This window comes from Canis lupus, chromosome 30 (assembly GCF_011100685.1).
Source record: "Canis lupus familiaris isolate Mischka breed German Shepherd chromosome 30, alternate assembly UU_Cfam_GSD_1.0, whole genome shotgun sequence".
In the NCBI taxonomy this organism is placed as follows: Eukaryota; Metazoa; Chordata; class Mammalia; order Carnivora; family Canidae; genus Canis; species Canis lupus.
The window spans coordinates 32,925,815-32,952,527 of NC_049251.1; the positions used below are offsets into that span (position 1 = coordinate 32,925,815).

General features: G+C 45.5%; 1 pseudogene; it reads right to left on the reverse strand.

Moving 5' to 3' along the window:
• Positions 1-4,774: 4,774 nt before the first annotated feature.
• On the reverse strand, positions 4,775-26,498 carry LOC100684041 (annotated as a pseudogene).
• Between the last annotated feature and the right edge of the window lie 215 nt (positions 26,499-26,713).

Here is a 26,713-nt window from a genome sequence, read left to right on the forward strand (position 1 = left end):
CCCCTGGTTCCCGCCCTCCTGCCCCTACTCCCCTTCCTTTCTGGCCTCTCTGCCTCTTCTTTCCTCTCCCTCACTTCCTGCTCCCGTTCTTACCCTTACTCTTTCTCCTTTGTGTCTCATCATCCCACCAGATTTTATTTTATTTATTTATTTTTTTAGAGATTTTATTTATTTATTCATGAGAAACAGAGAGAGAGAGAGAGAGAGAGGCCGAGACACAGGCAGAGGGAGAAGCAGGCTCCATGCAGGGAGCCCGATGTGGGACTCGATCCCTGGTCTCCAGGATCCCACTCTGGGCTGCTGAGCCACCAGGGCTGCCCCATCCCACCAGATTTTAAACTCATCAAACACTTTCTCCAAGCCCCTTGTCTTTCTTGGGTTTGCCAAAGCCTGCCCCACACCTCCCATCTCCTCTGCCAGGCTCCCTGTTCCTAATTCATCCATACTTTTCCTAGCATGTGATGCTCACTTGCAAGTAGAGCCTCCTGGGGACACAGTCCCTGGACCCCAAGTGATAAATCTGACCCTGGCAATGCCTGGGCCTCAGAGCAGGACCATGGCAGGGTTGGAGGAGCAACTTGGAAAAGAAAAGAGGCTTCCCGGAGCCCCTCAAATCACAAAGTGCAATAGGAAGTGGGGACAGCTTGGCATGTACTCGGGCAGGGATCCAGGTGCTAGAGGTCACCCATCTCTCTGCATGGCCTGGGATTCTGGGCAGCACATGGAGGTGTGGGGGATGAGGTAGGGCCTTAAATCCGGGCCTGGGAGTCAAGATAGCCGTGCGTCTTCCTAAGGAGGGTGGAAGCAGCTTGAATCTCTCCTCTGTGGCCCCTGCCCCTGGTGCCCTGAAGCTCTTTCAGCAGATGCTACACAGCATGAGCACAAGGCCTCAGAGCCCAGCTGGCCCATCAGGCCCATCGTCCATCTCCTTCCGTGGCTGGAGCACCCAGGCCAGACTATGTGGGCCGGGACCTGGAGACCCCCTCCCTGTTTCCAGCAGGCTGGCCTGGTGCTGGGGTACTACAGGTTCCCCTTGCCCTGAATGGCTGCTGTTCCTGACTGAGACTGCTACTGTCTGAGGGCTGCCCATGTTTCTAAAAACCTGGGAATCCTGTTCAGGCCTAAGCAGCTCTCTGGAAGGAGGGATGACTCCATCAGAATTCTTTCCAGTTTCTGGTCTTTGCCATATTTTTAAGGGCAAAATGCCATCACCCAGATCCTTTCAAAAGGCCCAAATGGCTTTGAGACGGGACAGAAAGGGGCTTCTGCTCTCCAGGAAAATCCTCCATCCCAAGTCATAAACAGGCTGGGTAGCCCTACCCCAGAGCGCCCGCGCCCTAAATGCTGGCTTTGTTCAGGGAAGGGGCCTGGGAGAGGTAGCAAGTCTGAGCACAGTGACTGCTTTCCCTCCTGGGGTCTGTGCGGGTGGGGAGGGCCAGTGCCCTGTGCCGAGTGGCGCAGCCCACCCAGGTGGCGGTGGATGGAGCTGTGACCTGCCTGGGCCCTGAGTGCAGAGACGAGGGGGTGGGGAGCATGGCCCGGCTACAGGGCTTTCTCATAAACCCTCCTCTTGGGCTACCGGGCTGACCACCTCTCGAAGCAAACATGCCCAAATTCCTGGGGCCCTGCCTCCCTCCTACCCCTCCCTCCATACCTCCTGAACCTTCTGTTGCAGTACTGACCCTCTAGCCTCATACCAGGACCCCACACCTTCCTTATCTCTTTGCCCCTGTTCACAATGCCTCCTCTTCATCTGCCTACCTGGTCCTGGGCTTCTATCAAGGTCTAAGTCAAAAGCTGCCCCTTCCTTGAAGCCCTCCCAGATTTCTACTGAGAGTCGAACAACTTCCCCTCCATCTCTGAACACAAGTCTGTCAAGTATATTAGAAAGAAACTTAGTCTGCCTTATTTTAGTGTTCACTGTACATGGCTGTTGTCCTACCTACATATCCCTGGGTCTATCCCTCCTTCCTGTACCCCGCCCAGGGCCAAGCACAATGTCCCATTTGAACTGGGTCCTCAGCCCCTTCGTGGAAGACTGACTCTTTTTCAAGACTGCATCAGTGTGATACTAATAGCTAGAGTTTACTGAGCACTTACTAGGTGCCTGGCCGAAGTCGAAGTATTTTATGAGCATTAGCTCATGTACCCTTATAACAGCCCTACGAAGTAGGTGATGAAATTATCCCATTGTGCAGGTGAGGATGCTAAGGCACAGAGACGTTGCGTAACCTGCTCAGAGCCACACAGCCAAGATGTCTGGGTCCAGGATCTGTGCCCTTTCACCTCGTGCTTCCCCTCTCAATGTGGTTGAGGACATGGGTCTGACGGGTGGCTTTGGATCAGGGCTGCACCTTCTCTATCTGGGTGGCTTCGATGAGGTGGAAACTCCTGTGGGAAACAGGGCAACGACAGTACCTATATTGCAATGTTGTTACAAGAGTTCAGTGAAAGAACATGCGCAAAAGGCTTTGCGTGGCACTTGTCATATGGAGCATGCTGGGCAAAGTGCATTGTGCTTATTACTATCCATGCCACCATCACTTAGCTTAAAGGATCCTGGCCATCTGCTCATAGGCCACCCAGGCATTGAGAACCAGCCCAGAGAAGCCCTTGGTGAAGGACTCACACAGGATGACCCCAAGTATAAGGATCAGCCCAGGCCGGCCTGTGTGGCATGGGGTGGAGGGGGACGGGGAGTTGGTCAGGGCCAGGCACTGCCACCTGGTATTTCCCAGTCTTGCCACCCAGCACCCCAGAAACCAGCCACCCTCGTTTCCACAGAGCTATAAGGGCAAAATTCCAAACATCAAAAAACCAACGGACCAACCAATCCGCAAACCCAGAACACTCTGGGAATGATAGGATTGAGGTTAGAGGCCCAGAGTGATATGATTCCTTTGTATCTTTTATGAAAGCAGCCGGCCACACTGTCTCCAGGCCATTGTTTCTCTAGGGCTTCTTTGCAGACGGAGGATCTATTGTTTCAAAAGATGTATGTGTGTGGACAATAATTCCAATATCTGGAGGTAATAAGCAAGAGCAAATAGGGTTGTAATGTTCGGTGTGGCTTGGCCGGGGATGGGGGGTTGTTTCCAGAACATCCTTTAAGGATGCTGTTATGTCCCCTCGCCCCCATTAAAACACATTGGAGGTAAATAATGCTATTTTAGACGCAATTGTTGTCCTTGCCTGTGGAGCACCTGTTCCCTTGTCTTCTGGGCAAATGTCCTTTCTCCCCACTCCCAAGTCCTGGGGTCATGGTGTTCTGATTCCAGGCCTGGCTCCCAGGTGGGTCCTGTGACCCAACTCTGGCTTTTTTAGAGCATCAGATGCCTTGGGCCACAAAGAGTGGCTCAGAAGTTAAACTATGAGCCCCCTTTCTGGGATTAGAATAGTTGGGGTCAAGTAGGCCTCAGCTGCTGGTGGCCTCATGAAAAGGCATGAGACTGGAAGCAACACCGACAGCCAGCTGAGAAACAGGAGAGTGTGGCCTGATGAAACCAAACTTCTGGGTGCAGGCCCACTTCGAGGAAGATTTTCCACTCGGCAGGGGTCAGGATGGGCTCTGGGGTGAGACTGCCTGGGCCAAATCTTGGCTCTACCGCCTGCCAGGAGAGAGACCTTGGTCCACTCTCCGCCTCGTACTCCTCATCTGTCAATGGGGAAAAGAACACGTAGCTCGAGGTTGTGGTGAGGACCAGGGAGTCCTGCACGGAGCAAACACAAGCTGTAAATACATGTTGGTTCATCAGCATTGAGCTGGTTTCTGAAAGAGTCCTCACTGCCTCATGGTGCCAGGGTGGGAATGTGTCCTTTTCTTTTTTTTTTTTTTTTAAGATTTTATTTATTTATTCATGAGAAACAGAGGGAGAGGCAGAGACACAGGCAGAGAGAGAAGCAGGCTCCATGTGGGGAACCCGATGTGGGACTCGATCCCAGGACCCCGGGATCACGACCTGAGCCATAGGCAGATGCTCAACCACTGAGCCACCCAGGTGCCCCATGGGGACTTTTCCTGAAGCTGGCATGGAGGAAGGCTGGTCAATGCCCTGCCATGGCAGACATGCCCATTGGGCTGGATTCTACGGGTATCAGACCCCTTTCTGCTCGACCACAGCCCCTCAGTTCCCTTTACCCAGAGTGTGAGCCAGTTTTGACCAAGCAGCGTGTCCCGAGGACTGGAACCAACTGTCCCTGGGCATTCGGGGACCTGGTGAGCCTAGTGTGCCCACTGACCAGGCCATACCCCTTTTCTTCCCAGACTCATTGTCACTTGGAAGACAGGCCACGGACCCGCTGCCCTGGCCGTCCCTGCAGTACCTTGTACAACCAACATCTGCCTTGCTCAGCCCGTGGCAGCCTCATCCCCAGCTATGGATTCTGTCCATGTAAATGAGGCTTGCTCCAAACAGCTGGATCTTCTGGAACTTGCAAAAACCTGACATCTGCCTACGAAAGGAAATCCCCGGTGGGGCCCAAACCAAGAGCATGACACAGAAAAAGGAGTCGGGGAAGAGTGCAATTCAGGTTCAATGGAAGTTAGAGCTGTGAATGGTGACAGTAGTATTTCAATTGCACTAATTTCTCACCCAAGAGACTTCAATTGCAAGGAGGACCACAGAGCCCGTGGCCTGGGCTGACATCCTGGCAGGAGCAGGATGGAGAGTGGGATCCCACTCTGAGCAGCGGAGGGTGGGGGTGTCTGGGGATCTGAGAAGACAGTGGGGTTGCTCCTGAAGCTCCTGGTGGGTCTGGGCAGGCGTCCCCTGGGCTATGCACGGAGCTTCAGGCCGTCCATCTGCTTGTGCGTGCGGGGACCCTCGCTGGGCGGCCTGTGGGGAGAGTCTGGGGAGGAGATGGGAGGAGACAGGTCTCCTTTGGGAGGGGAAGCTTGTGAGGAGTGCCTTCAAGGAAGGGAAGGATGTCATCAGGAAAAGACAGCGAGGACATGGGAGCAGAAGGAAAGGCTGGAGAGAGGGAAACAGCAGTTAGTTGGAAGATCCAAACCTGCCTGTCATCCTTGCTGCCCACCTGGGCCCGGCTCACCAGCCCCAGTCACCTCTCCCCCTCCTTTTGTCCGGCCACATTTTAGGTTTCTGCTGCTGGCCAGCCAGGGTTCTTTTTTTAAAAAAAATATTTTTATTTATTTATTCATGACAGAGAGAGAGAGTGAGGCAGAGACACAGGCAGAGGGAGAAGCAGGCTCCATGCAGGGAGCCCAACGCAGGACTCGATCCCCGGTCTCCAGGATCACACCCCAGGCTGAAGGCAGCGCTAAACCGCTAAGCCACCGGGGCTGCCCCAGCCAGGGTTCTTATTGATCTTTTCTCTAGATGTCAGTGTCTGCTCTGAGCCCCTGGAGCCTGTCCGCGCAGCTCAGAGGGTTTGCTCCAGCCCCGTCTGGCCTGCTCACCTTGCACTACCCTCTCACCACCCGCAGGCTCATCTCCAGCTGCCCACATCTGGCCTGGTTCTGCTGGAAACTCCGTCCCCAAGGAAGCAGGGGGACTAGGTTGCTCCAGAGCCAGCCAGCAAATTCCTGAAGTGTTAACAGGTTGGTTTTCATTAAAGACTTGAAAGCTCTGGACAGCCAAGCACGTCTCTTTGGGGTAATGATATTTGCAGGCCCCAAGGCCTGACTTCCGGCTCCTGGGAACAGTAAGCTCTCTGCCTCCCAAAGTCTATCAGTTTGGGTCCTAGAATCCTCGAAGCCCTTTCTACCCTTCTAGAAAACTCCAGAGCCTGGGCTCTTATATTAGCCAACTGTTATACATTAGACAACCAGCCAAGAGGGACTAGGGGGGACTGTAGGCCCCAGAAAATGCAGCCCAGCCTCAGGCCTGAGTCTCCAGCATGGCCAGCATCTCCCTCTGCCTTCTGCCCTTGGGGCTCCCCCTACCCCCGAGTACAGTTCCTGCCCTCTCACCTCACAAGGCTGCTGAGCAGGTGACTTGATGAGATTATGTAACCGTCAAGTGTTGGGTGCTGCTTCCCCAGTTCTTTGCGGGAGTTTGTGCTTCTTCGGTCTCAGGCTTTTATCTTTGTACAGAATTCCATTCAGGCCACCCCCTCAGCACCTCCCACCACGTAATTTAAAGGGAGGATCAGCAGGAATCATCATGGTTCTGACATTTGTGATGCCACGGAAGAGCCCCAGGTCCCCTCATGTGAACCCACGTGGGGCAGGCCTACTGCTCCCTTGCCCCAAGTGCCCCTTTCATGCCCCATGGGTGACAGCAACCAGGAGAGCCCACGTTTCTCAAGGAGAACCAGGTCAAAGGGATTGGCTTTTGCACATTTTCCCCTCCTGCATCCTCCTGCCCATCCCCTCCGACACTGGTGAGGAAGTTCTCAGATGAGGCATCAAGAGGCCTATTTTGGGATGCTGGTGGTAGGGGGTCCCACCTCCCGCCCTGAGCAGTGAGTCTGTGCAGTGAGGGGCACTGGAGCTGGCCTGTGGCACTGGCTGCAGCTTCCAAGTAGATATGCAGGCGGGCCAATTTGAGGATGAGCATGCAACACTCACCTTTGCAGCCTCTGCCCCTGGGTTGTGGCCGGGGGACTGAGGTCGCAGGAGTGCTCTGTGACTGCTAGTGTCCACTCCCTTCAGACTAAGACTCCTCTGTGGTGCTGAGTGGGGGGGTCTGGCAAATGCAGTCAAGTCCAGGCAGACCACTAGGGCAAGAAGGAGTGGGCAGGTATGGGAAGTGAAGGAATCTGTTTGCTCAGTAGATCAGCATTCATGCATTCAAAAAATATTCTCTGCACCATGTGCCAGGCCCTGGGGATGGAATGGGGAGCCTGACTGTGCTGGTTCCACTCCCCCTTCCTGGTAGGAGAGTAGACGGGAGGACCAGCAATTGCCATACAGAACTACATACATGCGCCATGGGAGCCCATGACAGGGGCACTGCTATGGGTTGAATCATGTCCCCCTAAAGAAGACCTGTTGAAACCCTAACACCTGGGACCTGTGAATGTGCCTCTATTTGGGAATAGGGTCTTTGCAGATGTGATCAAGTCGAGGTCATAAGGGTGGGTCCTAATCCATCATGACTGTGTCCTTCTAAGAAGAGAAGAGACAGACACAGAGACACCCAGAGAGGATACCATGTGGTAAGGGATGACAACACCAGAAGCTAAGAGAAAGGCACGGCACACATTCTCTCCAGAGCCTTCGGAGAGAGAGTGGCCCTGCTGACACCTCGAGGCTGGACTCCAAGTCTCCAAAACAGAGAATACTTTCCTGTTCTTTAGAGCTACTAGGTTGATGGTACCTGGTTACAGTGGCTCTAAGAAATGAATACAGGCAGGTCACCTGTCTGGAGATAGCAATTTGGAAGTCTTTCACCTGGGAAGAATAATGGAAGCTGAGGACGTGGCTTCCAGAGAGCATTTGCGTGGAGAGAAAGGAAAAAGTGGCCGTGGACAGAGCCCCTAGAAGCATCCAACTATAAGGAGCCATTGGAGGAAAGAAATCTGTAGAGAAGAAGGGAGGCAGTGAGCAGAGAGGGAGGAGGGAAACCACAGGAGAGGTTGCACGGAAGTCACACAAAGAGTACATGACAAGGTGGACACGGCAGCAGTGTCAAATGCCAAGTAAGATGAGAAAAGAAATATATTCACCCAATTTATTGACAAGGAGGTCATTGATTATCTTGGCAAAAGCCATTTCATTACGAGAGGTAGGGGCAAGCCCAGATAGCCATGGCCAGGGAGGTTGTGAGTGCTGTGTGCATGGACAACTCTTTCCAGAAATTAGGCTACAGAGGAAAGGAGAGAGTGCATTAGATGAGAGTGAGGAAGGAGGAATAGAGGAAGGTTGGTTGGTTGGTTGGTTTCTTGTCTTCGAGATGGGAATTATGTGACCGTGTTACATCCCCAACAGCATGTGGAGCAGAGACGGAGAACAAGACAGATGGATGACAATGGTGCCAGTCCTTGAGAAGGACCCAGAGCCCACAGAGTGGGTCACCCCAGGAGGAGGAAGAGGGGGAAAAATGGAGGAGGTGGCTCCTGCAGTAAGGGTCCATGGCCCAGCATCGGGGACAGGGTGAAGGAGCACAACTGTAACAGAAGAGGCCCGGTGCCAGCATCCTCCAGACCCTCCTCCTCCTCACCGCCTTGGCCTGCTAAATGTCTGCATGTCCCTCCAAGGTCTGCTCAAGCATCACATCTCCGGGAAAGCCACCCAAGCCTTCCAAGAGGGACTCAGCACCGGCAATGTACACCCTCCCCGCACTCCACATTTCCTCCCAGCACTTTTCTAGAAACCGTGAACTACAGAGAGTTGAGAAATTACTCTCTCTGACTCATGGGATTCTGACATCATCTATCGATGCAAAGTCCCTGTGGCAGGCGAGGTAATGATCCTGTGAATATGTCGCCTGAAAATGTTGGGGCAGAGTTTATAGATGAGATTAAGGTAATAATCTTGAGATAAAGGGATGCCTGAGTGGCTCAGTGGTTGAGTGTCTGTCTGCCTTTGGCTCAGCGCATGATCCCAGGGTACTGGGATCGAGTCCCGCATCGGGCTCCCTGCAGGGAGTCTGCTTCTCCCTTGGCCTGTGTCTCTGCCTCTCTCTCTCCATGTCTTTCATGAATAAATAAATAAAATCTTAAAAAAAGAGAATCTTGAGATAGATTATTCTGGATCATCTGGATGGGGCCAATGCAATCACAAGGGTCCATGTTAGGGCAGCGGTTTAGCGCCGCCTTCAGCCCAGGGAATGATCCTGGAGACCTGGGATCTAGTCCCACGTCGGGCTCCCTGCATGGAGCCTGCTTCTCCCTCTGCCTGTGTCTCTGCCTCTCTCCCTCTCTCTCTCTCTCTCTCTCTCCCCGTCTCTCATGAATAAATAAATAAAATCTTAAAAAAAAAAGTCCATGTTAGAAGGAGGCAGGAGGGCCAGAGTCAAAAAAAGCAATGTGATAGTGGAAGCAGAGTGAGGGAGGGAGATCCAGAGATGCCATGCTGCTGGCCTCAAAGAGGAGGTAGCCGTGAGCCAGGGAACGCAAGCAGCCCCCAGAAGGAAAGGCAAAGGCAAAGGCAAAGAAACAGGTTTTTCCCTAGGGTTTCCAGAAGGAACCAATGCTACTGACACCATGACTTCAGCCCCATGAGGCTGATTTTGGCCTCTGATAATAAATGTATACTGTTATAAGCCACTAGGTTTGTAGAAGTTTGTTACCAGCAGTAAGAAATGAATACAACCTTCGTTTTGTTTCAGTTTTAGCTTCCACCCACCAAAATGAACACAGTTCCCAGCCTCCACATTAGCCTCCACCCCAGCATAGGTGCTACGTGTCATACGTGTGTGTCTTGGGGAACGTACAGTGTTCCTTCATGTGTATATGTTTTATTTTATTTATTTCTTTATGTTTTAAATTTTCATAAATGTTATTGTGCTTTAGCTCTCACACTTCCTTACATTTTTTTTTGTCAATTCTGCATTTTTACAAGCCTATCCCTATGGCTCTGTGCACACGCAGGGTGTCACACTTGCCTGTTATACAGGTTCCAGAGGACACATTGATAACAATCAACTTAGCACACCAAGATTTCTGCAGTTGCTCTGTTGCCACCAGCTTTCCTGGAGTGAATGTCCTCTTATATCTTCTTTATGGATGTGTGAGAGTGTTTCTGGATTGTATACCCATTGGTGTGATCACTGGCCCATGAGAACGGCACAAAATTTATTCACTAAGTGTGGCCAGATGGCTCTTCAGATTAGATGCTCCCACCTAGGTAAGTGGCTCCTGCTCCTCTGCTTCTGAACCATTTTTGATATTCTCTGACTTTCTACTTTTTGCCAGGATTATGGGTGTCATAGTTGTTTGAGGGCCATGAGCTTGCATGTCCCTTCACAAACTTTGTAGCCATTGATATTATTCTTCCGTGAACAGCTTGTTTATTTCCTTTCCTAATTTATTAATTGGCATTGGGTTGTGTGTTAATTTGTACATTTGCAAGAGTTTCTTTTGTGTCATTCTATATCCATAGCCCATTTTAGCCATTGAAAAATATTACCTCCCAGATTATCATTGTTCAACTTATACATTATGTTCTTTTTTTATTATGTTCTTTATTGAACAAAAATTGTCAATTTTGACATAGACAAATCATCTCTTTTCTTTTTTAAGTTTCTGTGTTTGGTGCCTTGCATAAGAAATCATTTGCCATCCCCAGATGAAAGATATGCTTCTAGTATGTCTTCTCTAAATTTGCTTTTTTTGTTTTGTTTTTGGATTTTTATTTTTAAGTAATCTATACACCCAGCTTGGGATTTGAACTCACCATCCCAAGATCAACCGTTGTTTGATCGACCAACTGTGACAGGCAGGTGCCCCTAGAAGTTTTTAGATCGACCTTTTGCATCCAATTGGTGTTTACCTTTGCTATAAAGTTTTACAATCTGATCCACGAATGTTTTATTAATATTTTACTCGGTTCATCTCTAGATGATTCATAAATTCATCACTATTGTAAATAGGAGTTTATTTTCTACTTAGTTTCTAATTGATTATTGATACTTAAAGGGAATGCTAATGAATATTGTAGGTTGATCTTATATCCAGCCATCCTGAAGAACTATTTATTTTAGTTCTATTAGTTTGCCTGCTGAATATTACCTTTTATTTGAAGATAATTAGAGTTTAATGCTTTCTATTACAATTTTCATATTATAATTTTTATTTCTTTTCTTCATTTGATTGCCTTGGCTGGGCCTTCCAATGTTATATTGGAGTAATACTAGTCACGGTGGGCATCCCTGCCTTCTATCCTCACAGAAGAGGAATATATCTGAACTCAAAAAAAATTTTTTTTTTGTCGAGTATATTTGCTGTAGCATGTAAGTAGAGAAACTTTCTAAAGTTAAGTAGGTCCCCTTCTATTTTAGCCTCTAAGGATGTTTATCCTAAAAAGATGATGAACTTTTCAAATACTCTGTGTGCATCTGTTGAGACCTCCTGTGATTTTTCTCCCTTAGTTTATTAATGTAGTAAAATATATGGATAGATTCCCTGATCCTGGAGCATCCTTACATTCCTGAGATAAAACATTCTTAGTCATGATGTGCTATTTTAAAATAATTTGCTAATGGTTTTTAAAAAATTATTTACTTATCTGAGAGAGAGAGACTATGCATGCATGTGGGGCCTGTGTGCAGGGGGTCAGAGGGAGAAAGAGAGAATCCCCAACTGACTCTGTGCGAAGCGTGGAGCCCAATGTGGGGCTCGATCCCACGACCCTGAGATCATGACCTGAGCCAAATCAAGAGTTGGACGCTCAACCGACTAAGCCATCCGGGCGCCCCATTTGCTGTTTCATGAAGAATTACCACGATGTCAATAAGTGGAACTGTCTGAAATTCTCTTCCTGTCCTGTCCTTACCAAGTTTTGCAAGCAATGCAATAGGGGCCTCTCTCTTTCTGTTAGGATTTCTGTGAGCCTGGGCTCTTACGCTGCCGAGGCCTGGGGAGTTGGCTGAGATAATCTCACCATGTGTTTTCCTCAAATCAAGGTTTTCCCCAGAGAATACTGGTGACATATGTGCCTATAGAGACTGACCCTGACCACCCCCTTCCCCAACCTTATGGGGGTCTAAGGATTCCACAGTGAAGATGTACTGGGCAGACCCACCAGCACTTTGTACTTGTGTGACCAATGACACTTGCTCTAGATCAAGCTGTGCCAGGGTCAGACTGGCCATGATGCAGTAGGTCAGTCTGGCACTGGGGTTAAAGGTCAGTCTGTGGGCAGTAAGTAACTAGTTCACTGCAGTTAGGGGCAGCCCTTGAGGGCTGGGGTCAGTGTTCAAGGATGGTTCATGCTCACAGCTAGTCTTCTGGTAGGGTAACTGGGATTAGGTTTGAGGTCAGCCTGTGATGAGTTTGGAGCCATTTTGTGCCTGGTTTTAAGCATCTTTGTGTGGTCAGGCTTGGCATCAGTCCTGGCGAGGGTTAGGAGTCAGTGTATGGCTGGAGCCATGGGCCAGAGACTGGCTCCCATGGGCCTGAGGCTGGCCTGGGCTCCATGAGCAGCCCTTGCTCCCCTCTGCACTGCAGGGAACCCCAGGTCTTATCACTGCTGCTGAACGAACAGCCTCTGCTCTGGGCATCTGTACAGCATATGCTCTGGCCAGATCCTCCTTAGCAGCCTGGACCATGGCAAACCTTGGCCTCGCCCCCTCCCAGGGGCTCCCCTCAGCTCTGGGGATGGCCAGTCACTCTGCTTCCAACACAGCCAGGTGGCTCTCCTGTGAGATGGCACTGTCCTGGTCCCCTGGAGCCCTCAGAGAAGCTGGAGGCCAACCTAGAAAGAGAGGAACAGGCCGTGGGGGAAAATGGGGCTGCCTCAGGCAAGCCCGAAACTGCAGGGACAGGCTACCCAGTTATACTGCTGTGTGGAGGAAAGAGTCCTGGGTTCAAGCCCTGCCTCACCCACTATGAAGGGAGAAATCTTGGGTAAGTCATCCCTTTCTCCAAACTTCGGTTTTTCTGTTTGCAAAGTGGGAATTAGAATATCTGACGAAATGAGACAGAATGTAGAAATTTATAGTTAAAACTATAGTGTGCAGGGCACCTGGATGGCTCAGTCTGTCAGGCATCTGCCTTCAGCTCCGGTCAGGATCTCAGGGTCCTGGGATCGAGCCCCATGTCTGACTCCTTGCTCAGTGGGGAGTCTGCCTCCCTCTCTCCCTCTACCCCTTCCCCCTGTTTGTGTGTGCTCTCTATCTCTCTGTCTCTTAAATAAATATATAGAATATATTTTTAAAGATTTTATTTATTTGAGTAGTACATGCTCAGTAAAATGGCAGTTTTCTTCAGTGTTAGTATTTAAGCCTAAAGATCCCAGGAGAAGTGTCTGTGGGACCCAAGTGTCTGTGGCACTGAATTCATGCCCAAATCCTCTGTCCTGAAACTAGAAGGGCAGCCATCCACCGTTGACAAAGCCCTGCCACGCACGAGATTTCATCTGATCCTCATGGCCCCTCTGTGTTGGAAGGTATGTTAGTCAGGCCAAGTTAGACATGCTGAGGTAACAAATAATCCCCTAACCTCTGTGACTTTTCACAGCAAACACTTTCCTCCCCCTCACCTCAGGTCAGGTGACTCTGTTTTGTGTCGTGCCTTAAAGCCACCAGGTCTCCTGTATCCTATAGCTATACCCTCTTTGTGTCCTCAGAAGAAGGAAATGGGCCTTCTGGAACACATGAATATCTGTAAGGCCAGGACTGGAATAACTTACATCCCTTGTCCCTACTTTCCATTGGGAAGAACTCCGTTACAGGGCCCTGGATCTGACTGCAAGGGAGCTGTGAATCTAGGAAGAAGAAATGGTAGGGTGGACACATAGCATTGTCTCAGCCACACAAGGCATTATCAGCCCCATCTTACAGACAAGAATACTGAGACTTAAAGATCACGTGAATTTCCCAAAATCACATGACTCAGAGGACCACTGACTCCCATTTTAAGACTCGTGCCATGAGGCCGCCAGCCTCAGTGTGGAGTGTTCTCGATGGCTTCTTTGTCCTTGCATCTCCAGCAACATCCTCCATGGGGCTCAATCTCACGACACTGAGCTAATGACCTGAGCCGAAATCAAGAGTTGGATGCTCAACAGACTGAGCCACCCAGGTGCCCCCCCATGACGACCTTTAAAAAGTGAGATCTATTTAAGACTGAAGATCCCGGGAGACAAACTGAAGCTCAGAGTGGGGTCCTAGTTTCCCACTTGCCTGTAAGTTGCTGAGCCAAGACTTCTCTGGGGCCTCTCTGACTCCCAAGCCTGCTCCCATCATCTGTGTTGTACTGAAACTCGGCCAGGCTGGGAATCGAACATCTGACCCCTAGGCCTTATGTGACCCACCAGGCAACACCTTTGTGTCACCTTAGACTTGCCTAGCATTGCCATCTGGAGAATATGCAGACCCTGCCAGGCCTTCTTCCCAGGGGGGAGTCCAGGAGCAAACCAGTAGCAGAATCTATTAAAAAGGTCAAAATGTTGCATGAATGGAAGAGCTTTTGAATGCCCTACAAACTCTGCTTTTCTCCATTTTTCCTTCCTGACTTCCTCACTCCTCCTCAGTAGTAGAGTTAGGACAAAAGTCATGATTATTTGAGGGGCATAATCAGGGTCTGTCCCTCGGAAATGCCTCTCCTCCCAGCCTCCTGGGGTTTTTCCAGTTTGAGGGCTGTTCCCAGGGACCCCCAAGTAGACTGCCTCCATTTCCTTCTTCAGCGCTGGAAATAGCCCCTTTCTTCCTATTTGGATGGTCATGCTTAGTTGGGCTCTTAAATACGATCTTTGTTTGCAGTGCATTTTCAACCCCTCGCAGGTTCTATTTTTACTTCTCCAGCCAGAGGAGCTCTGGGAAGGCGATTCCAGCACAAAGAGCCCTAATTAATTTCCCCTGCCTTTAAATATTTTTTCAAAGTATGTGTTTAAAAAGGACATTAAAAAAAAAATTTCCATGACTCTGGAGGCAGATTCCAACATACTTCTCACCACTTTCCACTTGGAAAGCAACCTCCCTTGCCAGCGGTGGCCTGGCGTGCGTGCTCTGTTCCGCAGCTGGTAGTGCTCTTTCTCCTCCCCACTGAGCGGACAGACCGCCTTCTCCATCCATCTTTCAAGCCACAAGCCGCCTTCGGTTCCAGAGTCTGGGGGCCCATGGAGGAGATGGTCCTGGCTAAGGGCCGGGCAGAGGTAGACGGGGGGCCTCTGAGGGCCAGAATCATGGAAGCGCAGGACTGGGTCTTTGGAAAAACCATCAGGGAGATTCTTTTGCCCTGAATCCCCATTCCCAGAAGGGCCAAGGAGCCAAACCATACATGTGGGACGGTGATTTATTATCGATCTGGCCATCCCATGCTTTGAAATGACACTCCTCACACTGGCCCATGTGCTCACAAGGCCATGGAGAGTCTGAGCGCATGATCCTAGGATGACAGAGAAGCTTCTGGGATCTAGAACATGGGCTTGGAGGGAGGCCGGTTTAAGCTTGGGGGGAGATTCTGGAGTTCAAGCTTCTCACTGAAAAGTTGTTTTGAAAGAGCAGAGGCTTTTTGAAAACACACGAGAAAGACCTCCCATTTCCAGCGCTCAGTTGCCAGGGTTGGGTTCCAGCTTCTGGGGATGAATCCTCAATCTCGGCAGGGAAGTCAGGCCTCGCAGACAGAGAGGCATCTCAAGTATTCGAGAACCCTGGGTATGAAATCTCACCTTTAGTGCTTCTCACTCTGGGATCTTAGGTACCATCTCTGGCAAAGTGCAAGTCCTCTTGAGTCAGCCTATGGAAAGTGCAAGTGACCGTGACCTAGGGACAGGCTCTTCTCCCCTGTCCCTCCATTCTCTGTCCTCTTCTGCACCCCCTCTGCCTCTCCTCTCTCCAGGCCCCTTTCCCTCCCCTCTGTCTCGTCCCCCCCACCCCCTTTCCTGCTCCCTCCCAATTTCCTTGACTCCTCTCTCCTGCCTAGGGGCTCTCCTCTCCTCCTCCCAGGAGGCAGCCTCTAGACCCCATCCTCCCTGCGGTCTTGCTGTGAGAGTCCGACTCATCTGAGCAAGCACTTCAGCTGCAGCTGGAGAAACACACTCCGGGATGGTCTCCACCCTAGGACTTCCCAGGGGCTCCCTCATAACACCATGATGACCTTTCCTTCTCCTTTCAGACAGAGCCAGGGGAGGCAGGAATTGGGGGCTGGCCAGAGGGAAAAACAGGTCTTCTCTTCATGACTGTAAACACTGAGAAGTCAAGGGGCCCTCAAAGACATGAGTGAGCCAGACGGGCTTGGTCCCTCAGACCCTGGGTCTCCAGACCCTTAGTTCAGCGCCCTGGAATGACCTCCAGTCTAGCATGATGAGCTTGGGCTGGGCCTATGTTCTCTGGTCACTTATTCCAGACAGCACGCCCCAGCTGTCCAGCTCCAGGCCCAAACCTGCATAGACAGGAACAAAGGTAGAGTATGCAGGGCTCGGGGAGCCCCTCACACTTGGGGATGTAGGGTCTTGGAAATGCAGAGCCTCCTCACATTTGAGGACGTAGCCCCTCCCACTTGAGGATGCAGAGCATGCAGGGTCTCGGGGAGCCTCTCACACCTGGGGAAACCCTCACACTCATAGATGCACATAGCTGGGCATCGTACATGTGTGCATGGAGGCTGTGCTGTGTGGTGGTGCCCCGTGCCACCCCCCACCCCGCAGGACAGAAATATCCTACAGAGGACTCCTTGGGAGACACCCAGTCCCAGTAGCCTGCAGAAAATGTGACCAGGACAGACAAGCGTCAAGGAGATCTGACTTCAGAAAGGTGTGCAGACACACAGAAGCGACATCCATAAGCATGTGTGATTGGAGTCTCAAAAGAAGAAAAATCAGGAAACGGGGCAAACGCCTTATTAGAAAAGACAATGGCCAAGAATTTTCCAAAACTGTTAGGTAGGTTAATTCTACATTGTTAATTCTTGGTAATTCTATTCTATTTCACTTTTGTCCAGATTTATTGAGATAGGATTGACATACGACACTGTATAAGTGTAAGGTGTACACTGTGTTGGTTTGACACACTTACATGTTGCAAAATGGTTACACTGCAGCGTTAGCTAACACCAGCGTCACGTCACATATGACCATTGCTTTTCTATGATGAGAACCTTCAAGATCCACTTTCAAGTATATAATATAGGATTCTCATCACCAGGCTGTACATTCCATCCCCAGGACTTATCCATCTTATAACTGGAAGTTTGTACCCTTTGACCAACATCTTCCCTGTGCCCTCATCCTCAAGCTCCTGGTAACTACCATTCTAAATTCTAGGGTGTGTTTCTATAAGTTCAGCTTTTATGAATGGATAAAGAAGATGTGGTCTATGTATACAATGGAATATTCCTCAGCCATTAGAAACGACAAATACCCACCATTTGCTTTGATGTGGATGGAACTGGAGGGTATTATGCTGAATGAAATAAGTCAGTTGGAGAAGGACAAACATTATATGGTCTCATTCATTTGGGGAATATAAAAAATAGTGAAAGGGAATAAAGGGGAAAGGAGAAAAAATGAGTGGGAAATATCAGAAAGGGAGACAGAACATGAAAGACTCCTAACTCTGGGAAACGAACTAGGGGGTGGTGGAAGGGGAGGTGGGCGGGGGGTTGGGATGACTGGGTGACGGGCACTGAGGGGGGCACTTGACGGGATGAACACTGGGTGTTATTCTATATGTTGGCAAATTGAACATCAATAAAAAATAAATTTATAAAAAAAAAGTTCAGCTTTTTTGCATTTCACAAATAAGTGATATCTTACAGTATTTGTCTTTCTCTGTCTTTGAACTCAGCATAATGCTGTCAAATTTCATCTATGTTGTTGTAAACAACAGGATATCCTTTCTCATGTCTGGAGAATATTCCAGTGTGTGTGTGTGTGTGTGTGTGTGTGTGTACATCACATCTTTATCTATCATCCGTTGATGGACAGTTTCCTTATCTTGCTGTCATTAATATGAATAATATTAATTCTATTTTAAACCTGAAAGACCTAAGCATTCTGGTTTTAGAAGTTCTTAACTACTCTGCGTATGGCCCGTATAAATGCAGTGTGAATATTTATCTTTTCATCATCAATATTGACAATTTGTGCCCTCTCCTTTTGTTCTTGATTTGTCTTTCTACAGGCTTCTCAATTTCATTAGTCTTTCAAACAACTAACTTTTGGCTTTGTTGATTTTCTTTTAGTATTTATGTTCTATTTCATGAACATCTGCTCTTATATCTACTGTTTCCTTCTGACTATTTTCTTTTTTCTTTCCCTACTATTTTCTCTAGGTATAATTCGCGATTTTTCTAACTTCTTGAGTTGAATACTTACATAACGGATTTTCAGCCTTCTTTTCATATGTGCATAAGGTTATACATTTCTCTCTAATCACAATCTCTCCAATCACACATGTTTATGGATGTAGCTTCAGCTGTATCTTTAGGTGAATATTAGATAAATTGATTGGAGCCCTTCTTCTTTTCTGATATATGCATTTTAAGGCTATGAATTTTCCTCTGAGCATGGCTTTAGCTTCATACATTTTGATATGTCATATCGCCATATCATTCAGTTCTAATTTCTCCTGTGTGTTTTCCATCTGTATGAGCATGGTTAATTTTCAGATATCTGGGAATTTTCAAGCTATTTTTGTCTTCCTGATTTTTAGATTGAGTACACTATGGTCAACGGACATATTTTGAATCATTCCTACCATTTGAAATTTGTTGAGATTTGCTTTATGGGTTAGCACGTGGTCAAAGCCGATAAATGTTTTGTGCATGCTTGAAATGAATCTGTTTTCCACGGATGCTAAGTGCAGGTTTTGTGTATGCAAATTAGGGAATTTTGTCAACTGCGTCATCCTGATTTCTATCCTTATAGATTTTTGTTGCTTATTGCATCAATTACTGAAAAAGATATATTAGAGTCTCTCCTTATATTTGTGATTGTGCCTGTTTCCCATTAGCCCTGTTTATTTTTACCTCATATTTATTTTTATAAATATTAATCAGTTATTTTAAAGTTAGTGTCTGTCAACCCTAACATGTAGGTGCTTGTGGGTTTGTTTTCCCTGTTTTTCTTGTCTGTTTTTTTCTCTTGGTCCTAAAGTGGTACACTTAATCTTTCTGATTGAATGGGCTTATATGAAACTGTGTGGGCTCTGGATGGTGTCATCTTCCTCTGTAAGGGATTCACCCTATCCTCCAACAGCTAGGAAAGGGGCTGCCTGTCTGCCTCAATTAAGTCAAGGACTGAATGGACCTGAGGCCTGGTTTCAGGCTTTGTTAAGACTTGGTCTTCCTCTAGATGGTCTTTCCTTCCCAGTTATAGCCCTCCAGTGGTCCCAGCTGAGAACCTATGGTCATTCTTGGGTCCTTTACCCTTGGCAAATCCTAAATTTTGCTTGACTTCTTGCCCTGCATAGCTAAGAATTGGCAAATACCTCAAGGAGAAAGATATCACTGCCAAGTTCACTCCTCTGTGTCTCTACCGTCTCTTGGATCTTGACTTCTTGAGATCTTGGAAGCCCAGAACTGTGCTTTGTATTTCCCTGCTCTGTGAGACAACTAAAATCTCTGCAGGCTTCTATACCTCCTCCTTGATGACCAGAGGACTTCAGCCTCTCACCCTACACCAAATGTCCCAAGGGGAAAAGTCAGGACCAGATGTCCTTATCTTTCAAAGAGTTTTTTTTTCCTCCAAAATCTTGGCCCCTTGAATTGTGGCTACCTTGGGAGTCTTAAAACTCTACCAAGAAATTTAAATAAACACTTTATCCAGCTTTTTTAGTCGGTCTCAATGAAAACCTCCATTTGACACAAGCTTCTGCATCATAGCCTAGAGTGATATCTTGCTATCCTTTAAAATCTTGCTTTAATGATTTTTGAGTCCATCAAAACTATTTCCCCCAATCCATTTTTGTTATTTTGTGAAGTCACATGCAAATAAAGCATATATACTTTCATACACTTTTCACTGAGTCACCTTAGGCTGATCTCCCCAATTGTATTCTAATAAATGAACTTTACAACTTTCTTGCATGTGTAGTTTATAAACTGACATCTTAAGCATTATCATCTTTGAACTTCACCTTAATCCAGTAGAGTACACAGAGATACAATTTCCCATTTTGAAAATCATGATACCTTAGCTCATAAAATTCATTTAGTGGAGAAGTTAAGGAGCATTCTTGAATGAATGCTACTAATAAAGTGGAAGAATTCTAGCAAAAATTTAGTTATTTCCAATCCAAGTCCAGCCACCATTCATGCTCCTTTTTAAATTGTGGGCTCCCTGAAGCCAGAACCTTCTTCTGTATGTTCCATCAGGCTCACCAAGGGTCGGAGTACACAACAGATGCTCTAGGGATGCTTGCTGAATTGATTTATATTGTGTTGCAGCAGCTGATGAGGAAGGGAGGCTCCCAGCCTGACCCTGGCTCTAACTATTGCATCAGATTTTTATTTAAAAGGAACTGAGAATAATAAATTAATTTCTGGTGCCAAAAGAAACCCACAGGAATTTATGAGAACTACAACAAATTCACTAAAATTCCTACTCAGTATTTGTTTTCTCTGTCTTATATTTAGGCACATCTGGTGATAACTAAATCAGATAAATCCGCCCCTTCTCAGACAGGCAGCTTAACCCAGCAAAAAACCCCAGTAACCATCCCCCCCTCCACAGCTCTCCCTCCCTCCTGCAAATAAAGCAAGCTGACATCATTTAACCATTAAATGGGTCCTGTTATGGTTGAAAATGACAGGCATATAAATTGAAGCCGTTTCTGAAATAAGTCATTCAGAAGTCCAGGGGTGGAGAGAATACAACCTTTATTTTCAACATAGATTCTGAAGCATTTTGAAAAGGGAAGAAGAACTGTCTATGAAACCTTCCCGAACCAGTCAGGAAAGACTACAGATATGTTGAAGCAGATTACCAGTTAGCTTGTCAAAATTTGGAAAAAAATTGTGTCCCCTCAGTCTGGGTCATGGAATTCAAGTAGGCTTGATGAGTTACCAAGTTGAGACAAACACAATTCTCGACAGAGGCTTTGACAGGGTTTGGGGAAAATATTCTTCATTTGTTAAAAAGTAGAAATGCAATTTCTGTTGTTTGCTCATTCAATGAAAATTTCTAAACTCCTGTCTCAAATTCAGCCTGATTCACATCTGTCCCGAGCACAAAACCGCAATCCATGAAGGAGGTCAAAATTGTCAACATTGTTTAGAAAATGGGCTGCCAGGCAGACTCAAGCTTGGCTTGCTGGATTTTTAAAATTGTTTTAATCAACTTTATTGAGGCACTATTTATACATATGTGCATTCATGCTCACATGTGTATATGCATATATACAGTAAAAGGAACCTATTTAAACTACGTAGTACAAAGAATTTGAACAAATGTATACATTCACGTAAACACCATCAAAGTCAAAATGAAGTACTTTCCTCACCCCCTCCCCCAAAGTGTGCTTGTGCCCTGTCCCGGTCCATCAGAGTGATTGACAACCAGCCCTAGGCAACCACTGATCAGCTTTTTGTCACTGTAGCAAAAGATTTGTTTCTGGAGTTTCTAGCATTTCAAATGAATGGAATTCTTAGTATGTGTTCTTTTATAACTGGCTGCTTTCACACAGCATAATTATTTTGGTATCCATCCATGTGGTTGTATGTTTCAATAGTCATTCCTTTTTATTGCAGATTAATAGTCCATATGCGTGAACCACAATTTATTTATCCACTCACTACTTTATGGACATTTTGGTTATTTTTAGTTTGGGGCTTTTATTAAGCTGCTAGTAAACATTTATGGGTGAGTCTTTCATGGACTGGGGTCTTCATGATTCTTAAGAAGTGCCTACAAGTAGGATTGCTGGATCATGTGCTAGATGCATGCTCAACTTTATAAAAACTGCCAAAATTTTCTAACGAGGCTATACCATTTTACACTAACACCACTATTCCCCAAGCTCTACATCTTTCCAATTCCTGAAATTGTCAGGTTTTTAGTACTAACCACTCTGGGGGCTGTGTAGTTGTAGCCCACGGTGGTTTTTAATTTTCCTGTCCCTGATGACAAATGATGTCAGGCATCTTTTCACATGCTTTTTGGCCACTCATTTACATTTTCTTTTGTAAAGTGTCTCTCCCAATCCACTGAACATATTTAGGTCAATTTTCTGTTGTTATTGGGTTATGGCAGTTCTTCCTATATTCAGGATAGAAGTCCTTTGTCAGATAGATGATATGTCAAGTGAATATTTTCTTCCAGCCTGTGGCTTGTCTTTTAATTTATTAAAGATGTTTTTCAAAGAGCAGAAATTTTTAGTTTTGGTAGAGACTGTTCTGAACTGAATTCTCGTTCCCCTAAAATTCACAGTTTGAAGCCCTCACCCCCAAGTGAAGCCCCATGCCCCCCCACCCCATATTTGGAGATGAGGCTCTTCATCTGATAGAACTGGCATTTTAGAAAAAGAGAAAGAGACACCAGGGCAAATAAAAGGCCATGTGAAGGATAAGGCAGCCCTCTGCAAGCCAAGGAGAGTCATCACTAGAAACCAACCTACCAGCACCTTGATGTTGGGCTTCTAGCCTCCAGAATCCTGAGGAAATCCAATTCTGTTCCTTCAGCGCCCCCAACCTGTGGAGGAAGCCCTTGCCGACCAATACACAGACCAAGGGCTCCATTTTTTTCTTTCATGGTTTTTACTTTTTAATTCCTAGCTAAGAAATGCTTGCCTACCCCAAAGTTGCAAATTTTTTCTCCTATTTTTTTCCTGTAAGTCTTATAATTTTACCTTTAGGTCTCTTACCTATTTGGGCTCATTTCTATGCGTGGTGTTCAGGAGGGATGGATGTTCATTTATCACCTCCACCCCATACAGACATGGAGCTACTCCAGCACCATGTGTTAAAAAACTGTCCTTTCCTTTATTGAAATATGTCAAAAATCAATGGAGCATGTATCTGAGTTATCTTCACTCTTTACTCTGTTCCACTGTGACTAGTTTAGTGCCAGCACCACAACTCTCTTGGGCTTTATAATAAGCACTGAACTCGGGTAATATGAGTCTTTCAATGTTTTTTTTTTTTCATCTAGCTTGTCTTTCGTATATTCCATATACATTGCATATTCCATATGCCTTCCATACTTTCCATGTACATTCCAGAATATGTTTGTCAATTTTTTAAAAAGAAGTGGAGGCCTGTTGGGATTTCATTGGGATTGCTTTGACTCTATTGGTCAATATGGAGTGGATTAATATTTTAACAGTATTCCAATCCACGAACAGAATATAGTTCTCTGTTTATTTGGGTCCTCTTTGATTTCTCTCAGCGATGATTTATAGAGTACGGGGCTTGCCTATATTTTGTCAAAGTTATCCCCCAAATATTTCCTATTACTGGATGACACCATGAATGTTCTTTTGTTAAGTTTTGCTGTCTAGCTGTTGTTGCTAGAGAAAAGTAGTTGATTTTTGCATATTGGCCTTGCATCCCCTCATCTTGCCAAAGTCGCTCAGTAGTTCTAGTAGCCTTTCTTAAGAAGATTCCTTAGGATTTTCTGTGTACACAATCAGATCATCTATGAATGAAGACATTTTTGCTCCTTCCTTTCCAATTCAGGAGACCTTTGTTTCTCTCTCTTGAATTAATGCACTAGGTAGGTTCTCTAGGACAATGTTGAACAGAAGTGGTAAAAGCACCCATTTGTCTTATTTCTCACATTATTAGGAAAGCACACAGACCTTTATCATTAACTGATCCTCTTCATCAAAATAGAAAGTTCTTTCTATTGAGAAGTTTTATCACAAATTACTGTTGAATTTCCTCAAATACCTCCTCTGCATCTATTGAGATGGTCATACAATTTTTATTCTTCATTCTACTACAGTGGTGAATTACATTGATTTTTAATGTTAAAATATTACAGTTAATGATTGTCTTCCTGAGATAAACTCTATTTTTGCCTTTGTATTATCCCTTAAGATATCACTAGTACTATTTTGTAAGGATTTATTTAAGGATTAATAATCTATTTTTGTAAGTTGTATTTTGTTTATATTTTGTAAGGGATTTTAAGTATATGTTCATGAAGAATACTGGTCTAGAGTTGTTTTTTTTAAATAATGTCTTTAGGTAGTTCCAGTATCAGGATATGATGATCTCATAAAGAGTGGACCGTGTTCTCTCCTCCTTTTTCTAAAAGAATTCATTTAAAATTGGTATTATCTCTTTCTTAAATGTTTGCTGGAATTCACTGGTGAAGCCATCTCGATCTGGAATGTTTTGTTTGGTCTTGGAAGGAAGCTTTTAAATTATTAATCCAATTTTAAAATGAACTATGTGTTGTGCTTAAGTTTCCAACTTCAGTTTCAATTTCAACGTTACTCAGATTTTAGCAAAAACTATATGCAGAAGCAGAACTAAGAGACCCTCAAGTGACTTAATTAAACACCATACATTCAAGCAATTATTTTTTTTTAAAAGCTAAATGGCAAAAGCAAACTTAAAAGGTGTAATGGAAAAATCCAAAAAAAAAAAAAAAAAAAAAAAAGGTGTAATGGGATAGACAACCTGAATCCCTGAATCAATCTTTTTCTCTCCCTAAATCAAGATCAGGTGTCCTTTGATCTCTGACATTCCAGGGTTTCTTGGAGAAATACAGACAGCCAAACACAGGGTTGCCCAATGGAAAGTGGCTTGATGATGGTGTGACCAACTGGCATCTTGTTCTCTGGCTCTCCCTGGTCAGAAGATATAGTATTCATCATCAGTATGCTTCCATAGTTAATGTCTTGGTGAGCATAACTCTATTTACTGCTTTTTGCTCTATGTGTGCTTATCAGTTTAGGGGGAAGTAGCCAAACATTTTATTTGTTTATGTTCTTTACATGGTGCCAGCCATATTAGTCAAAGCAGGCCATCATAGGTAATACAAATCGCTCTAAGTATGAGAGGTATCACTCACAAAGTTTGAGACACATTCAAAGCACACATCAGTCTATGATGGGTTTCTTCTTCTTCTTTTTTTAAATATTTTATTTATTTATTTATTTGTGAGAGATACAGAAGAGAGGCAGAGACATAGGCAGAGGGAGAAGCAGGCTCACAACAGGGAGCCCAATGTTGTACTCGATCCCAGGACCCTGGGATCACACCTGAGCCAAAGGCAGACGCTCAACCACTGAGCCACCTAGGTACCTCCCTTTTTTTTTCTTCTTGAGTAAGTTGTATTTTAAGCAATTGGTCATTTCATCCAATTTGTTGATTTTATTGGCATGAAGTTGTTCATCACATTCCCTTACTATTCTGTTATTTACTGTCTCTAGATTCTGTGGCTAGCTTCTTTCATTCATTACATTAGTAATTTCTCTCTCTCTCTCTCTCTCTCTCTCTCTCTCATCTATATCTCTATCTCTATCTCTATCTCTTTTATTCTCTAAGAATCTTGCCATAAGTTTTTCAATTTATTGGCCTTTTCCGAAGCCTGCTTTTGATTTTGTTGAAGTCCTTAATTATTTGTCCATTTTCTATTTCTACTCCTTATTCTTTCTTTCTTAATCATTTACTTTGGGTGTCATTTGTTCTTCTTTTCCTAGTCTTTTTTTCCCCAGAATGAACCTAGAAATATTGATAAAATACCTTTCTAAAATAAACATTTAGAGGCAAAAAATTTTCATCAAGTAGTATCCCACAAATTTTATGTTGAGTTTTCATAATCACTTTCTAAGATATCTTTGTAAATATCCCTTGTGATTTAATTTTTGAATCAAGGGCTTTTGAATCAAGAAGTGTGTAGTTTGGGGGACCTGGGTGGCTCATTTGATTGAGTGTCTGACTCTTGATTTTGACCCAGGTCATGATCTCAGGGTTGTGAGGTGGATCCCCACAGAAGCCCCCCCCCCCCCCCCGCAATCAGCTGGGAGTGCGCTTTCCCTCTCCTTTTCCCTCTACTCCTCCCCATGCTCTCTCTCCCTCTCTCTCTCTCAAATAAATAAATAAATCTTAAAAAAAAAAAGAAATGGATTGTTTAATTTCTACATATCTGGGGGTCTTAGATATCTTTCTGTTACTGATTTTTGGCTTAATTCCATTTTGTTGAAATTAAACAGACTTTGTTTTTAGTCCTCCAGATATACTGAGATTTATTCTATGGCATTCTCGTGCATGCTCCATGTGCACTTTAAAAAATTGTGCGTGCTGTCATTAAGTGGATGCTCAATAAATGTCAATTAGGTCAAATTGGCTCAAAGTGTTGATCAGGTGTTTTTTATGTTTACTGATTTATTTTTATTTTTGTTCTATCAGTAATTGAGAGGAAAGTATTGAAATCTCCAACAATAAGTATGGGTCCACCTATTTATCTTTGAAGTTCCATAAATTTGGTTTCATTAACTTTGAAATTATCTTAGTAAAAGTATGTGCATTTAGGATTTTGTATTTCTCGATGAGTAGTGCTTTATTATAATTAAATATTCATTTTTATCTCTGATCATATCTCTTTTCTCAATACCACGTTTTCTTTCCCTTTTTAAGTTGCAGATTTTTATTAATCAATGTAAACCCCAACACAATACACCAACATGATTTCATGCATTTAGAGGGGAAATATTTCCTGGACAAGTGGACAATTGTGCAGATGGCTTCTGGAAGACCTTCTTTCTAAGCAGCATTCTAGTGAAACATTTCACTTACAAGTCTGGACCTTCCATCTTCACTTTGCCATAGTCTACACTCATTGAATGGAACTTGTATTGCTCATGGGGATCCCATTTGTTCCAAGGTTCTGGGTTATTCTTCCTATCCTAAATGACATTGGGATTGAACAATGCCAAGTGTAAGACATACAATGATGCTCCAGTACCTCCTGCCCTAATAAATATGAAGAGGAGGATCAAGCTTGGGTGTGTTTTGGCCTGACCCAGGATCTGGTGTAACATAACTGTGGCAGAGGCCTCTGATCCACAAGGAGAAAAGATCAAATCTGCAAGGCCTGGCACTAAGTGGTCCTACACCAAGATGAACAGGTGTCCAAAGCCATCCAGCTATTTTTTCTGATAATAATACAGTCCCACATGTCTTCTTATTTTTGTCATGGTGTATCTGATTCCATCCTTTTACTTGCAAACTATCTGTGACTTTACATTTAAAGTAG